A 14,689-nucleotide genomic window follows, 5' to 3' on the forward strand; every position below is an offset into this window, starting at 1 on the left:
GAGAACCAAGGAGATTTATTAGAAAGAGTCACTCTGTAATGAACCAGTTCTCATCTCCTTCTGTCTGAGATCTTCAACTTGACAACAGATACTGAGAAGCTAACAGGAACTAAGATTTGAGACTTAACATGTCTACTAATAAAGCATGACTAATAAGATGCTGGGACAAGGATAAGAACGTTAATGAAAAGCTACCTGATTAACAGAGGCTGAAGCTGTTAGCAGAGTTGGCGAGTGTATTTAAAATAGGTGAGTGAGGGCACCTGGGTGACACTGTTCACAGTAGGGGAAAAAAGAGGCTGAGAATCTCAGCTGGGAGAGTACCCTGTGCTTTTTTCATTTCAATTCTTGTGCTGGGAAACCCAAAGTGTACTGTGTTCTCAGAGATATTCATTAGACCTAAATCAAGCCTTGGATATTGCACATCACAGAGACAGTATTAGCAGTGGAGGTGTGGGGGTGAGGATGGAGAGAGGGACAACACTGGGTTTTTTTTTTTCACTGTATTAACATAGATAATATCAGTGACTTCTACTTCCAGACACAAGAGAGTGACTAGAGTTGGACTTACTCTATTACTGTAAACAACTAGAAAACCAGACAAAAATCTATAAAAACTCCTTTTGGTAATTAGTACAGTTCTGTGACTCCTCAGAGAAGGGAAACAAATGACATAAGCCCTGTGATAATACCAACTTTCTGCCCGGAGATACTTTCTGGACCACAATACACACTCGAGAAGAGCATGATATCACAGAGTTGAGAAGACAAAAATTTGAATTTGAAGAGGTTGAGTGGCTGGAATGTGCTCAGTAGAGAAAACGCTGAGGATCTTTACAGAGTTCCTCTTGCAACTGCAGCTCACTGCTATATGTAGGCTAAAACTGCATAAGCCAGGCAAAGAACTACCAGGTATCTGTAAGCTGAATATTTCCAGAGGCATTACAGGGCTGGTAGAAGTTTGAGTTATGACCAGCCAGGGTTTAGGGTCCTGCTTAATATTGACGGCATTCCAAAATAAGTCACAGCTTAGTTATAGGACTAAATAAGCCCTAGAGTAAAGTCTACTTAATAAAGTTTTCATAAAGCCTAAAAAAGGATCAAACTGATATGTAATTAAGTTAACTGCCAGTCAGAACACAGTTCAACATCCATTAAAGAGGACAGTATTCAGCAGTCAACAATATGAAGGCACAATGTCCAGCATCCAATCCAAAATTACCAGGCTTGCCTAAAAGCAACACAACAAAACAAAACACATGACCCATAACTAGGAGAAAAATCAGTTAATGGAAATAGACCTAAAATGACAGAGAAAATAGAATTGACAAACAGGGTCTTTTGAACAGCTGTTGTAAATATGCATGTCATTGGAGTCCCAGAAAGGATGAAGGGCAGAAAAAATTTCAACTAGTGGCTAAAAACTTTTCATATTTTATGAAAATTATAAACTCACAGATCCAGGCAGGTCAACAACTCCAAGAAGGATAAAACACAAAGGAGTTCATGATCAAATTACTGAACAAAATTGATAAAGAGAAAATTTTAAGAGCTGACAAAAAAATTACATACAGAGGAACAAAGATAACAATACTCACATATGTCTTGTCAGAAACTTTTAAATGAGAAGAAAATGAAATCACATCTTTAAAGAGCTGTAACGAAAACAGCAAACTGTCAACCTAGAGTTCTATATCCAATAAAAATACCATTCAAAAATAAATATGAAATGAAAACTTTTTCAGGCAAACAAAAGCTGACGAATTATTCACCAGTGGACTTAAGATGCAAGTTTTTCAGATGCAAGACAAACACTATCAGTGAAACTTAAATCTATACAAATGAAGGAAGAGCATCATACATGGATAAATGCAAAGAATAAACAGCAAATCCCAAAATGTTATATACTTTATGATTCCATATATTCAGTATTCTTGAAATGACAAAATTATAGAAGTGGAAAACAGGTTAGTGGTTGGTAGGAGTTAATGAGAAGAGGATTAAAGGAAAGTTGGAAGGAAGTAGGTGTGACTATAAAAGGGAAATGAGGAATCTTGTGATGAAATGTGTTAAGAAGATATTTTAGTGGGGAAATAGTCTTTCAACAAATGGTTCTACAAAATTGTATGTTCATATACAAAAAATGAACTTCAACCCTTTAGACTCAAAATTTAACTCAAAATAGGTAGTATACTGAAACATAAAAATTAAAACTGTAAAACTAGAAGTTTTTCAACATTGGCATATGCAAAGATTTCTTAGGACACAAGACATTTGAAACATAAAAGCAAAAAAATGATACATTGGACTTTATCAAAGGCACTATTAAGAAAGACACCATTAAGAAAATGAAATTTTAAGCCACAGACTAAGCTGATAAAGATTTGAATCCCGAATGTATTAAAAAAAACTTATACAACTCAATTAAAAATAATTTTTTAAATAGGCGGAAGATTTGGACAGACACTTCTCACACACACACACACACACACACACACACACGCACACGTAAATGGCCAAAGGCACATGAAAAAATGCTTCATTTAGTCATCAAGGAAAGGCTATTGAAAACTACAATGAGATACCCACTATGATGAATAAAATTCAAAAGACTTACATATATTGCTTGTGGGTACGTAGAATAGTATTAACATTTTTGGAAATCAGCTTGGCAATTTCTTATAAAGTTAGGCATACATTTATAAGACCTGGTGTTTCCACTTCTGTTCATTTACCGAAGAGCAGTGAAAACATATGTTCACACAAAAACTTGTATATCAGTGTTCATAATAACTAAAATTAGGGAAAAATATCAAATGTCCTTAAGCAGATAAATGCAAAACAAACTTTAGTCTATTTATATAAGGGAATACTCTCTGCAATAAAAAAGCAATGTATTAGAGATATGCATGACACATGGTTGAATTTCAAATATATTATCCTGAGTTATAAAACAGTCCAGATCCCAGATAGTACATGCTGTAGGATTTAATTTATCTGGAATTATAGAAAAGGGCAAAACTTACTTAAAATGACAAAGTAGCTCAATTGTTGCCTAGGGCTGGTCATTTTGGGACAGAGGGGCACATGGGACTTTTTTTGGGGTAAAAAAATATCCTGTATCTTGAATGTGTTAGTTATATGGTGGTCACATTTGTGAAAACACATCAAGCTATGAATTCAAATGGAAGTACTTTGTCACATGTAAATTATACCTCAATAAAATTGTTTTTCAGAAAGCACCGTCTAATTGCTTTTCACAGTACCTTTGGTCACATAGCCACATGTCAGGCTAAAGCAGAGGAGCATCTGTGGGTGGTTTTCTATTCTTGACATTGCCCCCACTTTAATATGAATTTGCTTTGGACATATATATGTGTGTGTGTGTGTGTAAACATATATGTGTATGTGTGTGTGGATATAAATATTGAAATAAAACTCACCTACCATACAATTTGCATAATTAAAATGTACAATTCAGTAGTTTTAAGTACATTTATTGAGTTGTGCAACCATCACCACTATCAATTTCAGAACATTTTCATAATTCCCGAAAGAAACCCCATACCCATTTTCAGTCGCTTTCCATTTCTCCTCACATTTTGTAGGCCTAGGCAACCACTAATCTACTTTTTCTAAATCTAGATTTACCTGTTCTGGACACTTTATATAAATAGAATTGTACAATATGTGGTCTTTTGTGATTGGCTTATTTCACTTGGAATAACATTTTCAAGGTTCTAATATTTTGTAGCATTTATCAGTACTTCATTCCTTTTTATTACTGAATAATATTTTATTGTATGGCTATACCACATCTAATTCATTTGTTCATCAGTTGACAGGTATATGGGCTGTTTTCACTTTTTTGGCCATTATGAACAATGCTCCTCTGAACGTTATTGAACATTTATGTACAAGTTTTCATATGGACATTTGTTTCTGCCTTTTTTGGGTATAGACTTAGGAGTGGAATTGCTGAGTCATTTGGTAACTCCATATTTAACATCTTGAGGAACTGCTAAACTGTTTTCCAAAGCATCTGCACCACTTTACATTCTTCCAACAATTTCAGTGTTCTAATGTTTCTACATCATCACTAACACTTGTCGTTTTGATTATGGCCATTTTAATGGGTGTAAAGTGATGTCTCATTGTGGTTTTGATTTGCATTTCCCCTATGACTGGGGATGTTGAACATCTTTTCATGTGCTTATTGGCCATTTCTATGTCTTCTTTGGAGAAATGTCTGTTTAGATCCTTTGCCTATTTTGGGTTATTAATATTTTCACTATTGGGTTATGAGTTTTTTTATAATATATTCTGTATACAAATCTCTTATGAGGTATTTTATTTGCAAATATTTTCTGCTAGTCTGTGGGTTGCATTTTTTCGTGCTTGATGGTATCTTTTGCAGTACAAAAGTTTAGGTTTTCACATAGTCCAATTTATCTAGTTTTCTTCTGTAGACTGTACTTTTGGTGTCACAATTAAGGAGGCTTTGTCTAACTCAGGGTCATAAAGATTTGCCCCTATATTATCATCTAAGAGTTTTAGAGCATTAGCTTTTACAATTAAGACTATGATCCATTTTGAGTTAAATTTTGTGTATGGTGTGAGGTAGGGGTCCACCTTCATTCTCTTGCATGCAGATATCCAGTTGTCTTGACACTATTTGTTGAAAAAGTTTTTATTCCCCCATTGAGTTGTATTGATATATACCCATTTTTTTTTTCAACTAAAGCTGATCTGTAACATACTTTTTGACTCACATTTAGCCTGGATCCATCAGCTACCTGAGATAGAGAATGACAATAAGGAATAAAATGGGAATTCACCCGTTTGATTTGATTGTTCTTTGCCCCACAATCTAGGCTAAGTTTCAAAATAAAAATTATCTATCTTAAAGAGTTGGGGGAAAAGTAAGAGAGGGGCCTTATTCCAGTTTGAAAAACAGAGGTTCTGAACTGTACCTTTCTCTCTACTTTGGAAAATGCGATTGGGGTGTAGGAGAGACTAGTAAGGTGGCCCAGTTTCCATTCTATCTGGAGATACTGTTTTTCAAAGTCTTCCCTTACATAAAATGCATTTATTAGAAAAAAATAACACTTAAGAGTTACAAGCTTAGCTTCAGCACTGTATGTACACTGTGAACATTTAGGCATCAAATGAACAGCTGCCTTTTTTTTTCTTTGCCACCTTATTCCTACTGCCCTAGAACCCAAGATCATTTAGTTTGACCCAAAATGTCCTCTAAAGACTATGAGCTTTGAGTTTTAATAAGTAGTTAACAGATTTAGATCTGAATTTGATACTGCTTTGGTGCTTAAAAACTATATGACCTTGGTCAAGATGTCTAAACTTTTTGAGCTCAGTTTCAGGTAAAACATGGAGTAATAATAAACTACCTTGCAGTATTATTGTAAAGACTGAATTAATGAGCTGTCATATGAAAATATTTGTTCCAGACATTGCACATAATATCTCTGCATTGGGAGACTATGGGAGCATATATTTAGCCTGACAAATGAAGCAGATTGTATATTCCAGAGATAGCTTTAATATTACCTTCCATTCCACATGTTCTTTTAAAAATTTGCCTTTGATACTTGTTCTCTGCCCTTGAACCTGGAAAACCTTGTGGCTATGGCAGAAGTCACATTATAGTGATAGGCTAAGTCATCAAAGGTCATACAGATTCTGCGTGATTTATTTGGGACACCTACTCTTATAACCCAACTACCGGCCGGGCGCAGTGGCTCATGCCTGTAATCCCAGCATTTGGGAGGCTGAGGCAGGTGGATCACAAGGTCAGGAGATCGAGACCATCCTGGCTAACACGGTGAAACCCTGTCTTTACTAAAAAATATAAAAAATTAGCCGGGCATGTTGGCGGGCGCCTGTAGTCCCAGCTACTTGGGAGGCTAAGGCAGGAGAACAGTGTAAACCTGGGAGGCGGAGCTTGCAGTGAACCGAGATTGCGCCACTGCACTCCAGACTGAGAGAGAGAGCAAGACTCCATCTCAAAAAAAAGAAAAAAAAAGAAGAAAAAAAAAAGGAACCCAGCTACCATTCTGTAAAGAAACTCACACAGCCACATGGAAGGGCCATGTATGGGTGTTCCAGCTTACAGCTTCAGGTTATAGCTGACAGCATGGGTCAACCACCAGTTATGGCTCATAGATGATTCCAATTAAGTTACCCCATCTTTGAATCTTTCTGAATGAGGCTCCAGATGTCAAGAAACAGAGACAAGCCATCCTGCTGGGCCTTTTCTAAATTTCTCATGCTCAGAATCAGTGAACATGGTAAAATGCTAGTTGTCTTACTCTGCTAAGGGTGAGGTGATTTGTTTTGGTACAATCAAAACCAGGATTTTCTCCACCTGCCTTGATTGTTGTTGTCCAAGTACCTCAGTCCCTCCATAGGCATAGGATTTGGGCACTAAAGCTGCAGCCCAAACCCTTAAGGTTACCATCCATTGAGTGTTTACTGTGTGCAGTGGCAGCTGACACATGTTTTGCTTGCAATTAGTCCTCACAGCACAGGAAGCTATCTTCCTCCTCCTTTCTTTTCTCACTTCCCCACTTGTTTTGCTGAGTTGAGAGGAACTTGGTGATAATCTTTTGCTACCAACTCCGTTCTTGAAGGAGCATGGTAGGGGGACCTGGAGCTGCATAGTGGACCTCAGCCCTGCAATGCCTTAGTCTCCCCTAAGCTGCTCCTCATTCCCCATATCCTCACTGCCATGGCATTGCTACCATGCTGAGGGGGTAGAGACGGCATTCTGGGGTCACACCTGGCTCAATAGTAGAGACAGCTGCTCTGCTGTCAGGCTGAGGGAAGCCTGCCCCAGCACCATCCGCTCCATGCCATAGGCATATGAGAGCTGGGCTCAGTTAGTATCAGAGGGGATCCAGCCAAACCCTCTGCATGTTTCTTGTAAATTAGCCCTACCCTTAGCAGTGGACTCATGAGGCTCTCTGGAATGTGCTATTCCATCCTGCACTGATCCAGTTGGTACCTGCCATGGCACCTCTAGTTAGCAAGTTTTCTAATTTCCCTCTCCTGAGAAGGGTGCATGTGCTTGTATGATCAGTAGCCCCAGAAACTATCACTTGAGGCCTTTCTACATGACAGGGGAGAGGTCAGGGTTGACAGAATTCAAAAGTACTTCACTTGGAGCACCTAATGCTCTGGAACAGAGGGTGAACAAGTTAAGCATAGAGACCTGCATCAAGAAGGAAGGACACAGTTCTGGCTGCAGCCTTTCATGAGGGAACACTGGCAAGGCACAGCTCCTGTGGGCCTCATCACCTGACTTTCCGTGCTTTCCTAATAAGAGCTGTGAAGAGGAGGGTTGAGGAATAAAATGTAATGCCAGTAATGGAGGTACCATTCAGATCTCACACATAGACATGGAAACATTACTTAAAATCTGTCATCTGTAACTTAACTGGAAATGGCATTTACTATTATCAAGGGGGAAAGTGGTTTTGACTAAGCTGGTCACCAGCTCAGAAACCTCTGGTGACTACATGTTGCCCAAAGTACTGATGTTGGAGTTTTATATGGTGTCGAGTGTACTTCAGCCATCTTCCCAGATTGCAGCCTGCTAGTAATCCTGTACTCAAGAGCTAGTAATGTGATTTTGGATAAGGCCTATTCTGGGTCTGCACTTGGTCTTTTGTAAAATGAAGAGCCTAACCTAAATGGTCTTGAGGTTTTCAGAGCTAAAAGTAATCTTAGATTCTATCCTCCTTCACCCCCTAGTGCCCAACACTCTGCTGGGTAACGAGCATGTGCTTGATGGGTACATTGATAGGCTCACCAGGTAAAGCAGACCAAGCCTTTCTGCTCCTTATCATCCCTAAACTTAAAATTTTTCCTTTTGGAAGCTCTTCATGGATTCAAGGAAGGTCTCTTGGCCATTCCTTTTTTTCATAGGGGATAAGTGATGCTCCTTTCTTCCTGAACCTTCTAACACAAGTCATCAAAGCCTAACTTGACATGCATGCCCTGAAGTCCCTTCTCTTGCCTTCTAGGACAGGGCAACTCACAGTTAGTATTTGGTTTTCCTGCCATACAGTTCACTGGCTTCAGGGAATCTGTGGGGAAGAAGGGGACATTCCTGTTGGTTTGTACATTTTTGAGATTCAGCCAAACAATAGTGAGCTAAGACTTCCTTAAGCTGAGATAAGGGCCTTTGCTCCATTTCCTGAACATTTCTCTAATGTTGCCCTTTCCACAAGAGCAGGAACTGGGTCTTATTTCTATTTGTATGTCCAGCATCTAGCACAGTAACTCTTAAGTGGATGCTCACAAATACTTATTTTGAGCAAAGCAAAAAGGAATTGTTTTTCATTCCTGCCTCTAACTGTTGAAAATATTGGCCACGCATGGTGACTCAGGCTTGTAAATCCAGCACTTTGGGAGGCTGAGGGAGGATGATTGCTTGAGACCAGGAGTTCGAGACCAGCCCGGGCAACTTAGTGAGACCCTATCTCTACAACAACACAAAATCAGCTTGGCATGGTAGCATGAGCCTGCAGTCCCAGCTACTTGGGAGGCTGAGGTGGGAGGATCACTTGAGCCCAGGAGTTCAAGGTTGCAGTGAGTTAAGATTGCACCACTGCCCTTTTGCGCCAGTTGCTGCTGTGGCAGGTCCATGTGTGCAGTGAGTAGCACTCTTCCTGGCCCAGTAGCACCGAAGCCCTGGGTTTGACTGAGTCTGTGCTGCGATGGACCCCAACACCATTATCGAGGCCCTGCAGGGCACCATGGACCCAGCCCTGCGAGAGACCTTGGAGTGCCAGCTCAATGAAACACACAAGTCTCTGAATTTTGTCTCACCGCTGCTCCAGATTACTGTTGGAACAACTGGATTTACCTGTGAGGCAGGTGTTACGTATTTGAAAAATATAACACAGTATTGGCTTGGTCGAGAAACAGCACAAGGGTATATATCCCCTTATACTATTCCAGAAGAAGATTGCCATTGTATTTGAGAAAATATTGTAGAAGCCATTATCCATTCTCCTGAGCTCATCAGGGTACAGCTTACTACATGCATTCATCACATCATCAAACATGATTATTCAAGCTGCTGGACAGCCATTGTGGACAAAATTGGCTTTTATCTTCAGTGCGATAACAGTGCTTGTTGGCTAGGAATTCTTCTTTGCCTTTATCAGCTTGGAAAAATTATGAGTATAAAAAACTAGAGGAGTGGAGTCCATTAGTAGTAGCAATGCAGCATTTTCTGCCAGTTCTAAAGGATCATTTTATCCAGCTTCTTTCTGACCAGTCTGATCAGTCTGTCATCATCCAGAAACAAATATTTAAGATCTTCTATGCTCTTATTCAGCATATACTGCCACTGGAACTGACAAACCAACAGAACCTGACAGAATGGATAGAAATTTTGAAGACTGAAACACTTCGAATTGAAGAAGATGATCGACCTGAGTTACCATAGTGAAAATGCAAGAAGTGGGCCTTACATATTTTAGCAAGACTTTTTGAAAGATATGAAAGCCCTGGCAATGTTTCCTAGGACTATAGTAAGTTGGCTGAAGTATTTCTGAAGGCATTTGTTGTTGGTGTCCAGCAAGTTTTATTAAAGGTGTTATAACAATACAAGGAGAAGCAATATATGGTTCCTCAAGTTTTACAACAGACATTAAATTCTATTAATCAAGGAGTTTCTCATGCTCTCACCTGGAAGAAACTGAAACCCCATATACAAGGCATTATCCAAGATGTTATTTTTCCATTGATGTGTTATACAGATGCTGATGAGGAACTTCGGGAAGAAGACCCTTACGAATATATAAGCATGAAGTTTAATGTGTTTGAAGATTTCATTCCTTTTACCACTGCTGCCCAGAAGCTTTTGTTTACAGCCCGTAGTAAGAGGAAACAGGTACTTCAAAAGACTATGGGATTTTGTTACCGGATTCTTACAGAACCAAATGCTGACCTTTGAAAAACAGATGGAGCCCTGCATATGATTGGGTCTTGAGCTGAAATACTTCTGAAGAAGAAGATCTATAAAAATCAGATGGAATACATGTTGCAGAATCATGTATTCTTTCTCTTCAGCAGTGAACTAGGCTACGAGAGCAAAGGCTTGCTGGGTGCTTCACTATTTTTGTGAAGTAAAGTTCAAAAGTGATCAGAACCTTCAGACAGCTTTAGAGCTAACAAGATGTCTGATTGGTGATAGAGACATGCCTGTGAAAGTGGAAGCTGCCATTGTCTTTCAAGTATTGATCAGCAATCAAGAAAAATTTAAAGAATATATCACACCATTCATCAGACCTGTAATGCAGGCTGTTCTTCATATTATAAGAGAAACAGAAAATGATGACCTTACCAATGTAATTCGGAAAATGATCTGTGAAAATAGCGAAGAAGTTACTCTTGTTGCAGTAGAAATGGCACAATAGTTGGCAATGACATTTAGCCAAGTAATCCAGATCAGTCCTGATAAAGAAGGTAGTGATGACAAAGCAGTTACTGCTATGGGAATTCTGAATACAGCTGACACACTTCTTAGTTGTAGTTGAAGATCATAAAGAGATAACCCAACAGCTTGAGGGAATCTGCTTACAGGTCATTGGTACTGTTTTACAACAGCATGTCTCAGAATCCTATGAGGAGATATTCTCTTCAGCGCGTAGCCTGACATGTCAACAAGTGTCTCCACAAATGTGGCAGCTACCACCCCTTGTATTTGAAGTCTTTCAGCAAGATGGCTTTGATTACTTTACAGATATGATGCCGCTCCTTTATAATTATGTAACAGTTCTTAGCAAGACATTTCTGTCTGATACCCAGTATCTTGAAATGATATACAGTATGTGCAAAAAGGTTCTTACAGGAGTTGCAGGAGAAGATGCAGAGTGTCATGCGGCAAAATTGTTAGAGGTCATCATTCTGCAGTGCAAAGGGCATGACATTGACCAGTGCATTTCCTTATTCGTGCAAGCAGCCTTAGAAAGACTGACGAGAGGTTAAGACAAGTGAACTTTGAACTATATGTCTGCAAGTTGCAATTGCAGCTTTGCATTATAATGCATACCTATTACTCAATACCTTAGAAAATCTTCACTTCCCTAATAATGTTTAACCAGTTACAAATAATTTTATTAGACAGTGGCTTAATGATGTTGACTGTTTCTTGAGGCTTCATGACAGAAATATGTGTGGTCTCAGTCTCTGTGCTCTTATTGATAATGGAACAGACACCCCAAGGTTTGAATCAGGTTTCTGGACAGATTTTGCCAGCTTTTATCCTTTTATTGAATGGATTGAAAAGAGCATATGCCTGCCATGCTCTTTTGTCCAAAAATGACAGTGATGATGATGAAGCTGAAGATGATGATGAAACCGAGGAACTGGGGAGTGATGAAGATGATATTGATAAAGATGAGAAAGAATATTTGGAGATTCTGGCTAAGCAGGCAGGTGAAGATGGAGATGATGAAAATTGGGAAGAAGATGATGCTGAAGAAACTGCTCAGGAAGGCTATTCCACAGTCATTGATGACGAAGATAACCCTGTTGTTGAGTATCAGATATTTAAAGCTATCTTTCAGACTATTCAAAATCATAATCCTGTGTGGTATCAGTCTCTGACTCATGGTCTTAATGAAGAACAAAGAAAATAGTTACAGATGTAGCAACTCTGGCTGATCAAAGAAGAGCAGCCCATGAATCCAAAATGATTGAGACGCACAGAGGATACAAATTCAGTGCTCCAGTTGTGCCAAATTCTTTCAATTTTGGAGGCCCAGCACCAGGGATGAATTGATTTATCTCTTTCTTTCCTACTGTGTGATTGTAGTGAAGAGCTTGTGTTCCTCCTAGTAGTGGTTCCAGAACCGGTTCATGTTATCTATTCTAAACTAATGATCAATAGATGGACAGAAAAAAAAATCACAACAATAATCCCGGGAGATAGGACCTGACCATGCAACCTGGCACTGGAAAAGAAACCGGCGGGATTTTGGGGATGGGGAGGATTGGAGGTACCTTAGGGGGTGTATTTTCTTTATTTTTTGAAGAAAGTAAGATCCTGACTCTGAAGTTTCAAAGTGACACTGTGGAAATCTGACACAAGAGGGGATGTCATGAAGGCAACTTTTCTTTTTCTGAGGAAAAAATAGGCATGGGCTACTTAAAATGTCTCATTTACAGTATAAAACTCAAAGGTAGATGTAATTTTTAAACCTGTGAGAATTTGTTCAATTTCTGTCTCTTCCTCACCATTGGGTATCTGTTCTTTATATGTAAATAAGATAAGGTAATTTGATAGCCTTATTCAATCATCATTTTTATTCATCATTGTTCCTATGTAGATTATTGGACATTTATTATAGCACTACATAACTGATTATAAAACTCTGTAAATGAGTTAGCACTTTCATATTGAAACAAGCCTGCTAGCCTACGTATAAAACAGCAAAAAGTTTGCTGTTTATAAAAAGATGTAATGGGGTTGGGGGCAAGGGTAATTTCAAGTTATTGATTTAAAAATGAACTAGCAATTTTGTACCCGGTGACTTTGTGGTCCACTCACTTCTGATAGGGACTTGAATTTGGTATGTAAAAATGGGTTGGTGGTATTTCATTGCTGCTAAAAATGACAACTCCCTCTGTGTCCTGTTTTTCTTAAAGCTGTCAGTGTAGAAGTAGGTATTTAAATACCAGACTTTGTGGCACATATACACCATGGAATACTATGCAGCCATCAAAAAGGATGAGTTTGCGTCCTTTGTAGGGACATGGATGCAGCTGGAAACCATCATTCTTAGCAAACTATCACAAGAACAGAAAACCAAACACCGCATGTTCTCACTCATAGGTGGGAACTGAACAATAAGATCACTTGGACTCAGGAAGGGGAACATCACACACAGGGGCCTATCATGGGGAGGGGGGAGGGGGGAGGGATTGCATTGGGAGTTATACCTGATGTAAATGATGAGTTGATGGGTGCAGCACACCAACATGGCACAAGTATACATATGTAACAAACCTGCACGTTATGCACATGTACCCTACAACTTAAAGTATAATAATAATAAATAAATTAAAAAAAAAATAAGAAAGGTGGTATCTAGACCATTTTAATTGGATATGAAGTTCTACTGTTAAAGAGTTGATCTAAGAGTATGGCTAAACATCTATATGTGCAATCTATTAAAAGAACTTAATTCAGCTATTATGTCTTGATTTGATTGCAGTTTTAAAACAACATAACAATTTATAACAATTATAACAATTTTTTCCTCATTGGCCTGTTTTTAATCCTGTACCTAGAAAGAGTACAAAATGCACACTTCGAAAGTTGATATTTAACACTTACCCACTCCCCGTTCCCCATCTCTTCTACCCTTCTTGTTGATTGTGGTATCTGATCTTAACTAGATAGGCTGAAGGCATGTGGTTCCCTCCAAAAACACTACTGATACCACTGCAAAAACAAGCCAGCAAAAGAGAGTGTAGAGAGGTTGGCTTGCTTCCCTTTCTTCCTAACTGCATGTTGAAAAATAAGCCTTTATTGATCTTAAACATCTGTCAGATGAGTCATCATTGGATTATTTTTATATACATGTATATACAAAATATTTCAAATTGAAAGCAACATCTTAATGGATTCAAAACTATTACAAGCTGTTGTCTAAAACAGATGAGAAAATGTATAACTGTAAAAACAAATGTACATATTGATGTTTAAAATGCATAATTAAGAAAAAAAAAGATTGCAACACTACACTTTGTCTCAGCCATGTGGACAAATCACCCATTTGGGCACATTTTCACCCTGACTTCTTTCTGTTCAAGCCTTTACAGTAACCACCAGACAGTCCCCCCTCACCCCCACCCCCATGCGAAAACTGTTGTTGCCTGGGAAACAGAATAAGACCTGTCTCAGAAAAGAAAATTCAGAGGTCCGGCCTTACGCATAAACAAAATAGACATCTGTCCCCATGACTCATGATGTGATTTTTAGAGTGCCTATAAGGCCTCGGGCTCCCATATTTATTCTCTGCTTCTGTAGGATCAAGCTCCCAGATATTTGAAATTCCTTTAACAAGGGTAAAGTCTTCATTATATAAAGCACTAAACATGTGGTTGCTGCTGTGAACAGTAACCTATTGACCTGTATGTGCTCTAAGCCAGTGCTTCTCAGATTTTAATGTGCATACAGATCACCTGAGGGTCTTGTTAACATGCAGATTCTAACACAGTAGGCATGGGGTAGGCTCATGGCTTTGTATTTCTCACAAGCCCCCAGGAAGGCTCTAAGCTAGAGCACCTCAACTGAGACTGCATCCAACTTATCCATGATGCTACTAAAAAGTTTAGATTCAAGACCTCCATTATAGGCCTACTAAATGAGCACCTCCAGAGTAAACACCAGGTATGAGTGTGTGTGTGTGTGTGTGTGTGTGTGTGTATATATAAATATATTCTCGATACATTTATATATATATATAAATATATATTCTTGGTACATTTATATATATAATAAATATATTCTCGATACATATATAGTGGGTTTAATGCTCATTTGAAGGGCAAAGAGCAACTGATGTTTCAGTTTTTTCCAGGGGCTGTTTCTGGCTCTTTTGACATCATGTGAGTGGGGATTATTCCAGGCGGGCTCTGGTTTGGG

General features: G+C 38.7%; 2 protein-coding genes and 1 pseudogene across 3 annotated transcripts in view; all 3 read left to right on the top strand.

Moving 5' to 3' along the window:
- LOC126948748 (importin-7-like) overlaps positions 1 to 12,719 on the top strand; it is a 33,926-nt pseudogene extending 21,207 nt beyond the window's left edge.
- LOC126948846 (cuticle collagen 2-like) overlaps positions 1 to 14,689 on the top strand; it is a 940,772-nt gene that overhangs the window by 290,524 nt on the left and 635,559 nt on the right. The window lies entirely within an intron of this gene.
- Positions 1 to 14,689, top strand: part of KCNH1 (potassium voltage-gated channel subfamily H member 1) — a 452,445-nt gene that overhangs the window by 251,113 nt on the left and 186,643 nt on the right. The gene's annotated exons all lie outside the window — the stretch shown is intronic.

The sequence above is a fragment of the Macaca thibetana genome, chromosome 1 (assembly GCF_024542745.1).
Source record: "Macaca thibetana thibetana isolate TM-01 chromosome 1, ASM2454274v1, whole genome shotgun sequence".
Lineage (NCBI taxonomy): Eukaryota > Metazoa > Chordata > Mammalia > Primates > Cercopithecidae > Macaca > Macaca thibetana.